This window comes from Sus scrofa, chromosome 1 (assembly GCF_054392235.1).
Source record: "Sus scrofa isolate SSC_HxYL_T2T_F1_AM1 chromosome 1, Sscrofa_HxYL_maternal_Yorkshire_Landrace_v2.0, whole genome shotgun sequence".
In the NCBI taxonomy this organism is placed as follows: domain Eukaryota; kingdom Metazoa; phylum Chordata; class Mammalia; order Artiodactyla; family Suidae; genus Sus; species Sus scrofa.
In genome coordinates this window covers 47,919,076-47,933,132 of record NC_139383.1, presented here as the reverse complement: position 1 = coordinate 47,933,132, position 14,057 = coordinate 47,919,076, and positions in this window count along the sequence as shown.

Here is a 14,057-nt window from a genome sequence, read left to right as displayed (position 1 = left end):
CATTTCTACTTGTTTCCTTCTAGGCAACAGGTGTTAGTGTTACTTTAACCCTTAGGTAACACTTTGATTTAAACCTGACTTCTCTTTCATAAAATTTCCTGGGAAAAATTATGTCTAATACAAGAGACCTTATAGTTCTTTCATTCCTTTCTCCAAAGTCAAAATTATAAATGTGCGGAAAATTATGTTAGCCTCATAAATTCATAGATATACTATTATGTTACTTTTCATTGCAACTAGAATACATTCTTACACTGTCAATGTTTTTCATAACATCTGTGTTTCATAATGTACCTTCACCTTACAGTGCCCTCTCAGGTTTAATGGAACCACAGCCTAGGTAAACTGGCTGATTAAACCAGTTGCATCATATATATTATTATTTAAAAACAGAAAACATTATTATTTCAGAATTATTATATGTGTAGTGAAGCATATTTTAAAATCAATATTAAAAATGACACCGTAGCATTTAAAATATTTTCTCTTGTGTCACAGATAATTTTTTGAGAAAAAACAATTATTTGAAATATAATCAAAATATAAAAATATAATGTACATGGAAAACAATCCAAATTTCCAGTGTACAGAAATAACTACTGTTAACTCCAATAACATACTTAACAATAAAGTATTTATGACATAATTTAAATACCATTTATTATATATCTTATATGGAAATATGTTAATATATATTTTTTCTAACAAAATTTGTATTTTATGATGTGCGCTCCACTGTGACCTTTTTTAGACAATGAACAATTTTATTCACTCCTTTCCATACTGTAAAATGGTCTTTGAGGACATTATGTAATTATACTTATGTGCCATATGTTACTTAACCATTTCCGTATTGTGGAATATTCAAGTTGCTTTCAATATTACACTTATTACTGTAAGTGATGCTTCAATGCATAGTCTCACCCATAAAACTTTTATATACTTCCTTTTATTTTTTCTTAAAAGTAGGCATTTAGGTCAAAAGGCCTAGGCTTTTAAATAATTTGATTAAACGGTAACAGATTATTATTTTGAAGTGTGATTTTATTTGTTTGGATATGTGAAAATAATGATTGTAGAGCATTGGAAAATCATAATATTTATTCAAATACTTTAATATGTGCAATAATAGTTACATGTGTGCATATATGTATTTCTGTATAAGTGTGGGCATAGATGTGTATATTCATAGATATAGATACATATATATATATATAGAGAGAGAGGGACGGAGAAAGAGAAAGAGGCAGAGAGAGAGAGACAGAGAGATGAAGATATAGACACATTTTCATATATATATATGTCATTCTCATTATCCATTATAGTCATGTTCTATAAAGTTACAATGAACACTGAAGTAATGAATATTGAACTATTACTCCTGGACATGATTAGGCTTCTGTGAGTCTCTGGTCATAACATTTTCATTAATTTACCAATATATAACATTGTTTATCTGTGCTTCGGTTTAAAGACATTTTATTAAGTATATATTGTTGATTCGTGAACATTGAACTCACACTCAGCAGCGCTAGTGCTCATACCTAAATGAAACTTAGGTAACACATATATTTTCTTGGTAAAATATGTCATAGTCCTCTGATACTTTAGAGCAATGCACAGCCCTTTAGCACTACATCTGCAAGGCATTTTAAACATCAAAATCGCCAGCAAAAAGGGTAAAAATGCGACACTATACTGAAAAAAAAAAAGATTTTTTTTTTTTTTAATAACAGCTGAAACAAGAAGGCAGATTATAGTTTCTCTGACCGCAGCTGGGAACCTGCGTGTCAGTCAACTCAAAATGTTTGCTGCACAGCACATATCTGAATTACTTTGAAAGTATCTGAATATTGACTTGGGGGTTAAAAATAACTTTTAACAAGTACGCAGATGGTAAATATGGAATCCATAAATAATATGGATTGACCACAGATATTTTTATCAATACAAAGTGACTTTATGTCCAAATGTGGCATTATCTACTTCATAACCAGAAATAATATAATGTTACTTAGAGCAGAAAAAAATTAGTCACACTTTGGTCCAAAAGCTAGTTAGAAGATGTGCTCTTAGCATTACATTTCCTGTCTGATTATATCAGACAGATGGAGGCGCCACTGTTTTTACCTCCTGATCTTCACACTCACCCTATCCACACACACACACACACACACACACACACACACACACACACACACACATCCACCACACACTAGGTATTCTGCTTCTTGCTTCTGAAGGTCAAATTGATTTCCCCATGTGGCCAAGCACAATAAAACTCTGCTGAAATCTTCAGTCTTCAGATTGGACCATAAGTCTACCCAATACCAACCACTTCTCTCTGCATAACTTTAGCATAATACTTGACAAATTACCCACTCATGACTAGTGTTGATGATCCAAAGCAGAAGAAGTTAAAAAAGGACAATGAACCCCATGTTTTTCTCCATGATTAATACTTACAGTCTGATTAATTTTACTAAGATCTCTTGAATGTAAATTCCTGGAGTGAGAGTAATTACAGGATATGTACATGTTTAAAGCAATAACTATGTATTGACTTGACAAATTAACTTACACTAAGTTGGCATGTGTGTACCCTTCTACTAGTGGTCTATGAGAATACATTTCTTTCCGTTGCTTTATTACTAAAATTTTCCTTTCTAATTTTGTAATAAGACATAAAAATTAAAGTTTTCTTATAAATAGTGAGCTTTAATTTACTTTTAATTATTGGATTTTAAATATTTTTCTGTGAATTGTTACTTCTTGTTTCCTGTTTTAATAGGGATGTATGTTGTAGTTATCAATTTCCATTAGCACATTGCTGATTGAGACTATTAAATTTGGTATGCTTCTTTTTTTTTTTTTCCTAGGGCTGCACCCGCAGCATATGGAGGTTGCCAGGCTAGGGGTCTAAACAGAGCTGTAGCCACCGGCCTACACCACAGCCACAGCAATACGAGATCTGAGCCACGTCTGCAACCTACACCACAGCTCATGGCAGTGCCAGATCCTTAACCCACTGAGCAAGGCCAGGGATCAAACCCGCAACCTCATGGTTCCTAGTTGGATTCGTTAACCACTGAGCCACGACAGGAACTCCTGGTATGCTTCTTTATGCTACCACTGTGATTTTTCAGTTCCTCTAAATATTTTCTGAATTGAAAGTCATCTGATCTATGAAAATAGAAACAAACATGTACTTATATATACATTATCATCTCTAAATAAGAAACGATTTTGAGTATGATTTTATGTCAATCCCTCTACCTACCCCATCCCAATTTTCTCCTATAAAATATCATTGGGATCAAACTTTTAGCATGGTATCAAGAATAACACCATTATGACATTTACATAAAGTACCAAATATTACACATATGAAAATTTGGGAAGGTAAGGAGAATAAATCAAATACTGTTAATGTTTTTATCATATTTTGATTTTATAGGGACATAACTCTGTTCTCAGACCAATTTCTGCTGTTTCCTTTCCTTTGACATTGCTAGTAAAAATTCTATACCACTTAAAGTTTCATCTCCATCCACTATCTAAATCAAAATTAAGCCCCCATAGCTGTATACACATAGCACCTACCTTAGATACAGAGACCAAAAATGAATTGCTCTCAATTCCTGTTGTGTGTTTATTGACCCATGTCCTGGCATTTCCCTAACAGATCAGAACTCTTTCCCAGATGCTCCACTTATGTAGTATCTGCTCATTTGTTCTTTCTTTCTTCCTTCCTTCCTTCATCTCTTGAGGGCCACACCCATGGCATATGGAAGTTCCTAGGCTAGGGGTTGAATCAGAACTGTAGCCTCTGGTTTATGCCACAGCCACAGTAAGGCCAGATCCAAGCTGCATCTGTGACCTACACCACAGCTCACTGCAACTTTGGATACTTAACCCACTGAGCGAGGCCTGGAATTGAACCTGCATCCTCACGAATACTAGTCAGATTCATTTCCACTGAGCCATGAAAGGAACTCCTACTTGTACTTTCTTGTTTAGGATTCTCTTTGTATTTAAAGCTGACTTCAGTTTGCTATCTACTGCCTTGCCCATGAAGATCTTCTTGAGTCATGATCTTCATAACACTATTTTCTAATAACTCAAGTCCAAACTGATCTCTTTTTCATTGAAATTATTTTATGCATTTTCTTAGCTTAATCATACAAACATTTGAGCATTTAAAGTTTAAAATATTATTTCCATTATACTATACAATTTATTACTTTATTAGTATACAATGACTGTATACATTGCTATTTCACTCACTAGCTGATTCCTTCATTATTGCCTTGGGAACAATGCTAATAAGCATTTATTTATGTATTATTATGTATCAAATATTAGTATAGATTCAGGAGCCCAGAGAAAAAAGCTTGCCCAAAGTTTGGTATGTTTATGTACAAACACATTAGCAGCTATTTTGCTCTAGACAATCTTTTAAAAAGTGTTTTAAAGTGATCATACTTGGAACATATAATATCTGTCCTGGAGCAGATGTATATAATGTCCAGGAAAACAAAATATCTTCTTCCACGGCAATTTTGTCATGTTTGCTATCAGTCCCATGAATAAGATGAAAGATTTTTAATCTCAGGATGACTTTCCTGTAACGCATTCTGCTGAATGTGCAGGTCATTTGGCACTCATCATATAACACTGAAAATTGGGGTTTAAGGATCCACACAGTAATGTTGCTCCGACTATTACCATTGCTGTTAGTAATAAATTCTCCTTTGCCTCTCATGCAGGAGTCTCATATCTTTTGCCAGCATCTATGAAACTGGAAAGATAACTTGTTATTTTGCAAGTATGGTGAAATCTCAAGCTCTTCACAGATCCCCAAAATAGGTTTTTTAGAAGATTGGCAGGCTCTTCAAAGTAATGATACTCTAAATTTGTAGATTGTTTTTATATAAAATATTCCATTTAATCTTTATAACACCTCTGAAATGTAAAACTGACACTTAGATTTTAGTCATTATAGAGAGGGGCTTAGTTAACCTCATAAAAATGTAATTATATCAAAAATAATATAATTGCTACCTCATGAGATCTCTAGGCAGAATGAAACAGTAGATGACTACCAAGCACTTAGTAGAGTACCTGCAACAGGTTGGCCCTCTGTGAGTCTATAACATCACACCACTCATTCCTTTATTTTGAGACACACTGACCATCCAATTTCATATTCAAGTCGTTCTCCTTGATAAGGCTTTCTGTTGTGTCCTCTCATTTTTCAGCATTTATTTATGCTAGAAACATATAATAACATGTTTTTTTAACATGGAATTTTCTTAAATCTCTCTGTAAGTTGTAAGCACTTTGAGAGTGGAGTCAAAATCACGTACATTCAATTTTTCTACCAAAATATCTAATAGAATTAAATTCACATCGAAAATTAGCATCTGATAGTATACCCTAAAAGCTCAATGTATTCTTCCTTTTTTTTTTTTTTTTTTTTGCTTTTTAGGGCCTGACTTGCAGCATATGGAATTTTCCAGGCCAGGAGTTGAATCAGAGCTGTAGCTGCCAGCTATACCACAGCCACACACCTGAGCTGTGTCTGTGACCTACACCACAGTCCATGACAACACCAGATCCTTAACTCACTAAGCAAGGCCAGGGATCAAACCTGCATCCTGATGTGTATTAGCTGGATTTGTTACTGCTGCACCACGACAGGAACTCCTGCTTAATGTATGCTTAAACCCAGATATATTGGGCCTGTGAATAAATAATTTTAGACATACTTGTTTTACATTGTTTCATAGATAAACTTTTTCTGTAATTGTGATTTCTTCTTGCATTGTTTTAGAAAATAATGTTTTAGAAATAATAATAAAATAATATGTTTTAGAAAATAATGTGGATATTTATTTCTAGAAATGTGAAAAGAATATTACCTTACACAAGGAAAAGTTCTACAAAGTAATTGTTCTTGTGATACATAAGTTATGAAAGATGTCCAAAAATCTGAGCACCTTGCCCATTGTGCATATTTGATGCCCAAAATGCAGTATCATGGAACAGTAAGGTATGTTATAAACATCAGATAGTTCTTTATATTATAATGTAAATACCATAAATGGAATTGCAACTATGAAATGGTTTTCCTGGAAATGGTGTACATCGTTATCTAATTCAATGTATGCTTCTATTTACTGATCTGAATGCTAAAATTTTGTTAAAGATATTTGTGTTTACAAGTGACAAAATAGTCGAAGTAACTTTAAAACTGAAGAACACGTTCATTTTTTTAGTTATGTAAATACAGGTAGCTTAGATTTCGATATTCTGTACCTTGGGAGTTTTCGAGAACTGTGCCAAAAATATTAAACATAAAATAGAGAATAAATAATTATGTTTCATTGTCACAAGTAAATAGAAAATAGGTACACCATGGTGAAAAGCAGAATGGAAATATAATTTAATCAACCCTTAAGCAGAAACATCTGAAATTAGTCCACTGAAAATAGGTAGGTTACTAAGAAGTGTCAAGGACCATAACTAGTTAAGACTTTTTTTGTAGATTAACCTTGAAATTAAGTTGACATTAAAATTAAACTTTTGTTCCAGAAGATACATAAAATAGTTTTATATCCTCCTTTATTTTGATACGGTAGAAATGATCAAACACAGAATAGCATTTGCAATACAATTCCAATATAATTGGAATAAAGAAGTATAAAGTATGTAATTAATTTGAATACCACATAGCAATTTAACAGACTTTTCAAAACTTTTTCAAAAATTGAGAAATAATAATTTAGATATTCAATGTAACAAGTACTGTATAAACAAACTTGTGTTAAAATTAAATGATAAACTAACATTTTATGATGATGAAATAAGCACTATGTTGAAGAACAAACTATTAGTATATATAAAAATATAACAGAAATTTTATTTTTATTTGTTTGACTTAATTTTTTTGTGACTTGCATAGTATTAATAGCTGAATTAATTGGCATGGAATTACTATTGTTGAATAAATATCTATAATTAGTTTGGGGGATAATTACTTTACAAATATGTAACACTATTTAATTGATTGTTCTGGTATGTTATTACTAGACATACTATTTTTTAATAAACATCTATAGTTTTGGGGATAATTATCATACAAGTATGTGCAACTTTTTAATTGATAGTGCTAGTGTGTCACTATTAGACAATGAATGGTCCATGGTATCTTGTTTCTTATGTAACAAAGAAAATGTGAATTTTTAGAGAAAACAAATTACAATTAGTTGTAAAATGTGCAACAGATGGTGGAACTTATAATCATTTTATCAGACTAATAGTATACTGACTGTATTTTGGAATTTGCTTTTCCCAAAAGATGATGCTGGATTGAAGCCATATTGACAGCTGGTACATTCCTAATGTAGTTAGTTTGATATACCTCATCTATTAAATCTTGTACATTTTCCAAAATAACAGATGACAATTGCATTGACCACCTGGGAAAAGGCAATTTCAATAGAAAGAGAAAATTGGTCTTCTCTTTTGGTGACTGTAGAGTTACCTACTGCGTTTTCTACTTTGGGTGACATTATTCACCACCACATTATTTGCTTTAAAAATGTACACATTTATGAACACAGACAATGATTCAGAATAATCTATGGACAGCTAACAGATGCTTTACCTATTGTAATTCTTAAAAATTTAAACATGTTTTATAGAATATCAAGTCAAATGATGATTTACAACATGTGTTTTATAGATGTGACATAAAAATATCAATTAGATAATGAATTTTGCTAATATAAATATAATATATTTTTCCACATCTCACTGGGAATCAAATGGTGTATAATCATTTGTATAAATCTGGTTAGTTTTTGCAGAAAGTGAAGATATTCTTTATAATAAAACATAATGTTAGATATTTTCATGTTGAATAAAATATATTATGAAGTTTCTTTGGTTTCAGTAAGATGAGAAATAGTAGATAATTAAGATGAAAGGATAATAAACTGTAATGGCATGAAAAATATATGCCACAAAACTTTAATTTTTGACTAGTTTGTATCACTAAGAATTGGATGTACTTCTAATGAAAACTGCTCCTGTCAATGCATAGCTATTCATAAGAATCTTATGTATTTGGGAATTTGAAAAAAACAAAGTGTAGTATAATATTATTAGATAATAAAATAGTTATTTTTCTAACATGATAATATTATTTCTTTTCTAAATTTTCAAAAATCGGTAAACTGAAATTAATTGCAAGAAAACAATACACACATTTTCAAATAATAGGAAATTTTAATTAATAGTGTAATATTTCATTTATACCAGTTGTATGCTCAAAAAATTAATTTTAAAATATGTGATATAAAATGTTTTGAGAGAGAGAAAATTGTTTACCTGATCAATAATACTGTTATGAGAATATTTATATGTGACTGTAATATATTATATTCCTTTTTGTGACTTATAATTAAACTCTAGTATTTGAGCTTTATGTTATTTCTCAATGACCAGAATTTTAAAGTTTAAATCATATGAAATACCAGTGTCTATTTTCCCAGCAGAAGTCTCAATAGCCTCCTACCTCTCTGGGAAGAACCCCAAGATTAAAAGTTCCTGCCAAGCACTTAGACTCAGAGTTTGTAAGATTTTGTGTTTGCCCTTTAAGAGAGGAGTCTCTGTTTTCTCCAGCCCTCTAGCTCTCCTGTAGGCAAGCCCTCTGGCTTTCAAAATCAGATGTTTGGTTGCTTGTCCTCCCAGTGCAGAATCTCAAGCTGGAGAGCCTAATGCAAGGATAGATCCCTTGCTCCTTAGGGAGAACTTCTGCAATTGTGACTATCATCTTGTTGGTGGACTGTCTACCAGGAAGTTTGGATATTGTCTGTTTCCACCCCTCCTACCCATCTCGTAGGTCCTTCTTTATATATTTGTTTGTGGAAAATCTTTTTTTTTTTTTCTGCTGGTCCTCAGGTTTTTCTCATAGATGATTGTTCTACAAATAGTTGTAATTTTGATGTGTTCATGAAAGGAGGTGAGCGCCTGATCTTCCTGCTCTATCATCTTGGCCACACCCGGGCCCTAATTTCTACCATTTTTATCATTACACACCACACCTCCTTTTCAAATGTTAAAATGAGTTTCTGGAAAGAAAACATAATTTTTGGCATTGAAGTGATGCTTGCTAAAATAGAACCTCACTTGCAAGCTATATGCAGAACATAGAGAGCAGAAGGATGCCTAAGAAGATGTTCTGTTAAAAGAAGACAAAAAGGACAGTCCCAGGCAAGGAGGGCAGAAGAAAAGCAGAAAATACTGAAGAAAACAACTGACAATGAATTCATTTAAGATTGATATGTCAGCTATGAAAGATAAATCTTGCATGTATCCATTAGGAATGTGGAAGTTTGTAATTTTCCTTGCAGCTAGGCAGTTATGAACCTGACTAGTATCCATAAGGATGTGGGTTCGATCCCTGGCCTTGCTCAATGGGTTAAAGATCCAGGGTTGCCGCAAGCTGCGGTGTAGGTCACAGATGCAGCCCAGATCCCTGAGTTGCTATGGCTGTGACGTATGCTGGCAGCTGCAGCTCCCATTTGACCCCAAGCCTTGGGAACTTCCATATGCCAAAGGTGTGGTTCTTAAAAAAAAAAAAAAAAAAAAAAAAGGAAAAGAGTAAAAAAGGAAAGAAATACATGGAAGTTTATTTGCAAAGTTGACTATTAGGTGAAAAAATTTACAAGTGACAAGAGGCAGTACAGTGAAAGCTACTACAGACACAAATGAAAGGATTTCTTTTCCATATGTTAAGTTTACACATAAGACCTGTGTGTCTGTGAGAGTGTGTGTGTGTACATTCTTTGACAGGTATGGATGTCAGGAGAAGTTCGTGGTCTTTTGGGAAGTGACAGAGTCAGATGGAAAATAGTTCAGCAGCTCCTGATGTGTCTTTGCTTACACAACTTGCATATAATAAATATAGACATCACTAAGCCCTTGCAACAAAAAGACAAGGCTACAATGTGGCATTATTATGGAGGCAAATTAAATGGGTTCAAGTCGTCATTATTCATTTCTTATAAGGCACATCCTTGAAAGTTTGATCCTGAAATTTTGATATACAGAATTTACACAATGAGTATAAAAATCCATCTTTCCAACATCCTCCTGTCCTTAAGACTTTCAGTTTAAAATGACATTTGCCTGAGTGCAGCCTCCCCTGATACACAACCTGTGTGAGTTGATAGCAATTCTCAAAATGAATTAATTCTGAGAACTCAGATGCTGCACTTAAATGCAATTATTTAAATTAACATTTGTTTGAAAGAAAAATCAACTTGACCCCTGCTAATTTCAGAAAGGTCTTAATTTTAATATAATCACCACCACCACCATCACTGCCTCTGGCTGACCAGATGGCTAATTCTTTTTGAAAACTTGAAGTGTTCTACTCAGATCTTATGTCTCTAAGTTTTTGAGCTTTTTCTGTCTAGTTCATCTTCTCTCCTAATGTGCTTCAGAAATTTCAGCTGCTTCAAACTCCTTTACTCAGCGTCCTCGGCTTAGCCTAATGGGTGCCACTGATCAAAATGAAACTGCATCAGGAAGCCATGTTGGTGGTGGGGTGATCTTGTGAGTTTCTTTTCTGTAAGAAATGATAGTCCTGTTCTGCTTGATACAGTGTCCAAAAATATCTGCTTTATATATATGGTTTATTTTTATATTAGTTTATTGTTATCATAATTAGCATTGTACTGGATAGTGTCACAGCCAGAAGACTGCTCTGTTATTTTCCAGGGGCAAAAAATTACCTAGTAGGTAATTGCAAAATACATCTAGAAATAGAGTGAATTTTTATCTCATGGAAATCCTTACCTGTTGGCTGCAGTCTCTCCCTATGACTGTCACAATAACATAATAGCATTATTTTACATGATTTTTTTTGGACTCCACCCATCACATTTTTTTCCCAAGGCTTTACTACATTTTGTACCTAATATGTGCCAAAAATTTCACTTACCCTATGATGTGTAATATCTAATATTATATTCTCTTATGCTCTGAGTTTAATAGTACTGTATCTTCTTGATTATATAATGTCCAATTTTTACATATTAGTAACTTGAAAATCATGTTTTGCATTTGATAACAACTGTTGGCCAAGGGGAGGTCATGTCAAAGCTATCATTGCTGGGCAGGTAAGAGCTTAGCAGTTACTCTGTGGTTGGACAATAATAACCCCTCAGCACTTCAGCTTTTAAACCATTAGGGGACCATAGTGAGGACTACAAGTACTGGTTGTTATCTGAAGAATTATTATTAGCTTCTGGTAGATTTATTAAAGCCTTCCATACACATGTAGGTACTTTGGAGGAAAGTCTAGAGAAGACCACAGAACACTATTTTAAGCAATGATGCACCATCTACATTCTTGGTGGCCTTGAGGAAAGCGATATTTGTATGGAAAAAATGTAGACATCCATTACTCTGAGATGAAAATAACCAGAGGAGTCAGACTCTAAAAAAGATTTGAAAAACTTTACTCAGTAAGTCATTTATATTTTTCTTTTTAATATATGCACAGAGCACTACATATTTTTAAATCTATTGTTAAATATGTCTAACTTAATTTCCAATGAATATGAAGTAACAGTGATAATATGTTTTTATTTCATTATTTTGTGTCAGTTTTTCTTTTCTTTTTTCCAAGTGGTGTCGCATTTTAAATATTTTAAATAGGGTATATCTGTGTTTACATATGAGGACACTTAGGATGAAAATGAGTCCTTATTTAATGTAGCTATTCTCTCCATTCTCTGTCCATGGTGTTCTCAAGGAATTAATTTCTAAAGGTCTTCCCCAGCAGGCAAGGATAAGAAAAGCCAGTAAATATATATTCAAGTGGCCAATAAATTTTTGAGAATTAAAGCTGGCTATAAAATTTTTCCATAATAAAGTAAAATCTGAGAAAATAAATATTTTGGAGTGAAACAATCAATTAGAGCCACCATTCATTTCTATATGACATCAGATATTAAAATTACTATGTATAAATATATTAATTTCCAAATGCATAGTCATATAAATGCTTCATTAATTCTTAAAATACCACCTCAATGTCTATCTCTTCTTTTAGCACATTGAGGGACACATCAGTGTCTTTGTCATCTTTCCTCTACATTTGACCAATATCACACACCACATTTAATGTGTCCTTGAAGTCATGGCTTTGAACTCGTTTAACAGCTGCCTGCAAATCTTTATTTTTGGGAGACTCAAGCAGGTACATGCCCCCTGAAAGCATCATTTGTAAAAATAGAGTACATGGGGTTTGTGTTTATGAATCCGAGGACCTCTTATTAAGAAAATAAATGGAGCAGTATTCTGAACTGATTTAAAATATCTGTGTATATTCATATTCAGCATTCACATACAAACATACTTTAAAATAATTGAGTTATGAAAAATCATCCCTGATGTGCTAATAGATATCATATGTAAAACTAGAAACTGAAATGAAATGTGTTGTATGCTTTTAGGAAAACTTTAAGAGGAGATAAATTGTTCTCAGATTTTCCTTTTTATCATGACACATCTATCAGAGTCTGATATCAGATATACTGTAGTAAATGTAAAACTACCTAATACCATACCTATTAATATTCAAGTTTGTTTTCCACATGTTTTCCGAAGGTAATTTATTTTTATGAACTTACATCTAGATTTTTTTTTTTTTCTACAGTGTAGATCTGTATAAAGGCAGGATCTTCAAGAATCTCATTTTCTTCTATGTAAATGTATTCCACAAATGCTTTCCTGTGTGTATTCAACTACAAATTCTCCTATAGTCACTATAGGGATAAATTACAAAGTACATTGAATTTTTGTGAAAAATGAAAATTTACAATTTGGGGATTTGTCTGATACAAAACTTCTCTGTGTCATAAAGACTTTACTTCAAATTTGTTTCCTGTTTCCCTCTATTGTGTGTTCCTAGATTCTCGCATCTGGAGTAACTCTAGCTACCAATTTCTTTGGTGGGGTTTCATCTAAATGTTTACTTTTCACTTATAGTTGAGTTAAAAATACATACATAGTTAATGAATAAAATAATATCCCATAGTGGGATCCAACAAATTAATTTGTATTTGCTTTATAATGAACTTTTATAAGTTTTTTTTATTTAAACTTTCTGAATTTTAACTATTCAGAATTCTTTATGATAAAGTCATGAGAAATAATTCAGTGTCATGAAGGGGTAAAAAGCTCTTCAATTTCTTGATCTTCTGCTTATATTATTTTTATTTAATATCATTAATGGTATTCTCATAATTCAGTAAAATTTCTTATCCTCATGACAAAAATCACCATATTAATTTCCATATTAAATCTAAAACAACCAGACTTTATGACACTTCATGCTGTCACCCTATCTTGATTTTTTTTTTTGTTGTTTTTTTATCTTTTTTTAGGGCCTCATCTGCAACATTTGGATGTTCTCAGGCTAGGGGTCTAATGGGAGCTATAACCGCGGGCCTACACCACAGCCACAGCAACACCAGATCTGAGCCATGCCTGCAACCTACACCACAGCTCACGGCAATGCCGGATCCCCAACCCAGGGATCGAAACTGCAACCTCATGGTTCCTAGTCAGATTTGTTTCTGCTGTGCCATGATGGGAACTCCTGTCAACCTATCTTGATTTAAAGAAATATAAAATACATTATATGTGTCATGGTATTAAAATGCGTAAAATAAATCTTGCTGAACTTGCATAATTCATAATTTTATTTATGTGAATAGAATTATAGCCTATTTGATGATTTTCATATAAATTATAAAGTAAGGCTTAAATTAAACAAGATAAAATAAAAATGTTTAAATGTGAGTGACTAGATTGAATTAATGGTATTTAAAATAAAAAGTTGAACAATTCCCCTTTGGCCTGGTTTTCTGTACTAGAATAGCTTTTCTAAGTATTCTCCTCATCTTCTTAAAAACCCTATGTAGACATTTTGACACGAAGTGCATTCATATTGTCTAGATCCAACCTATGAA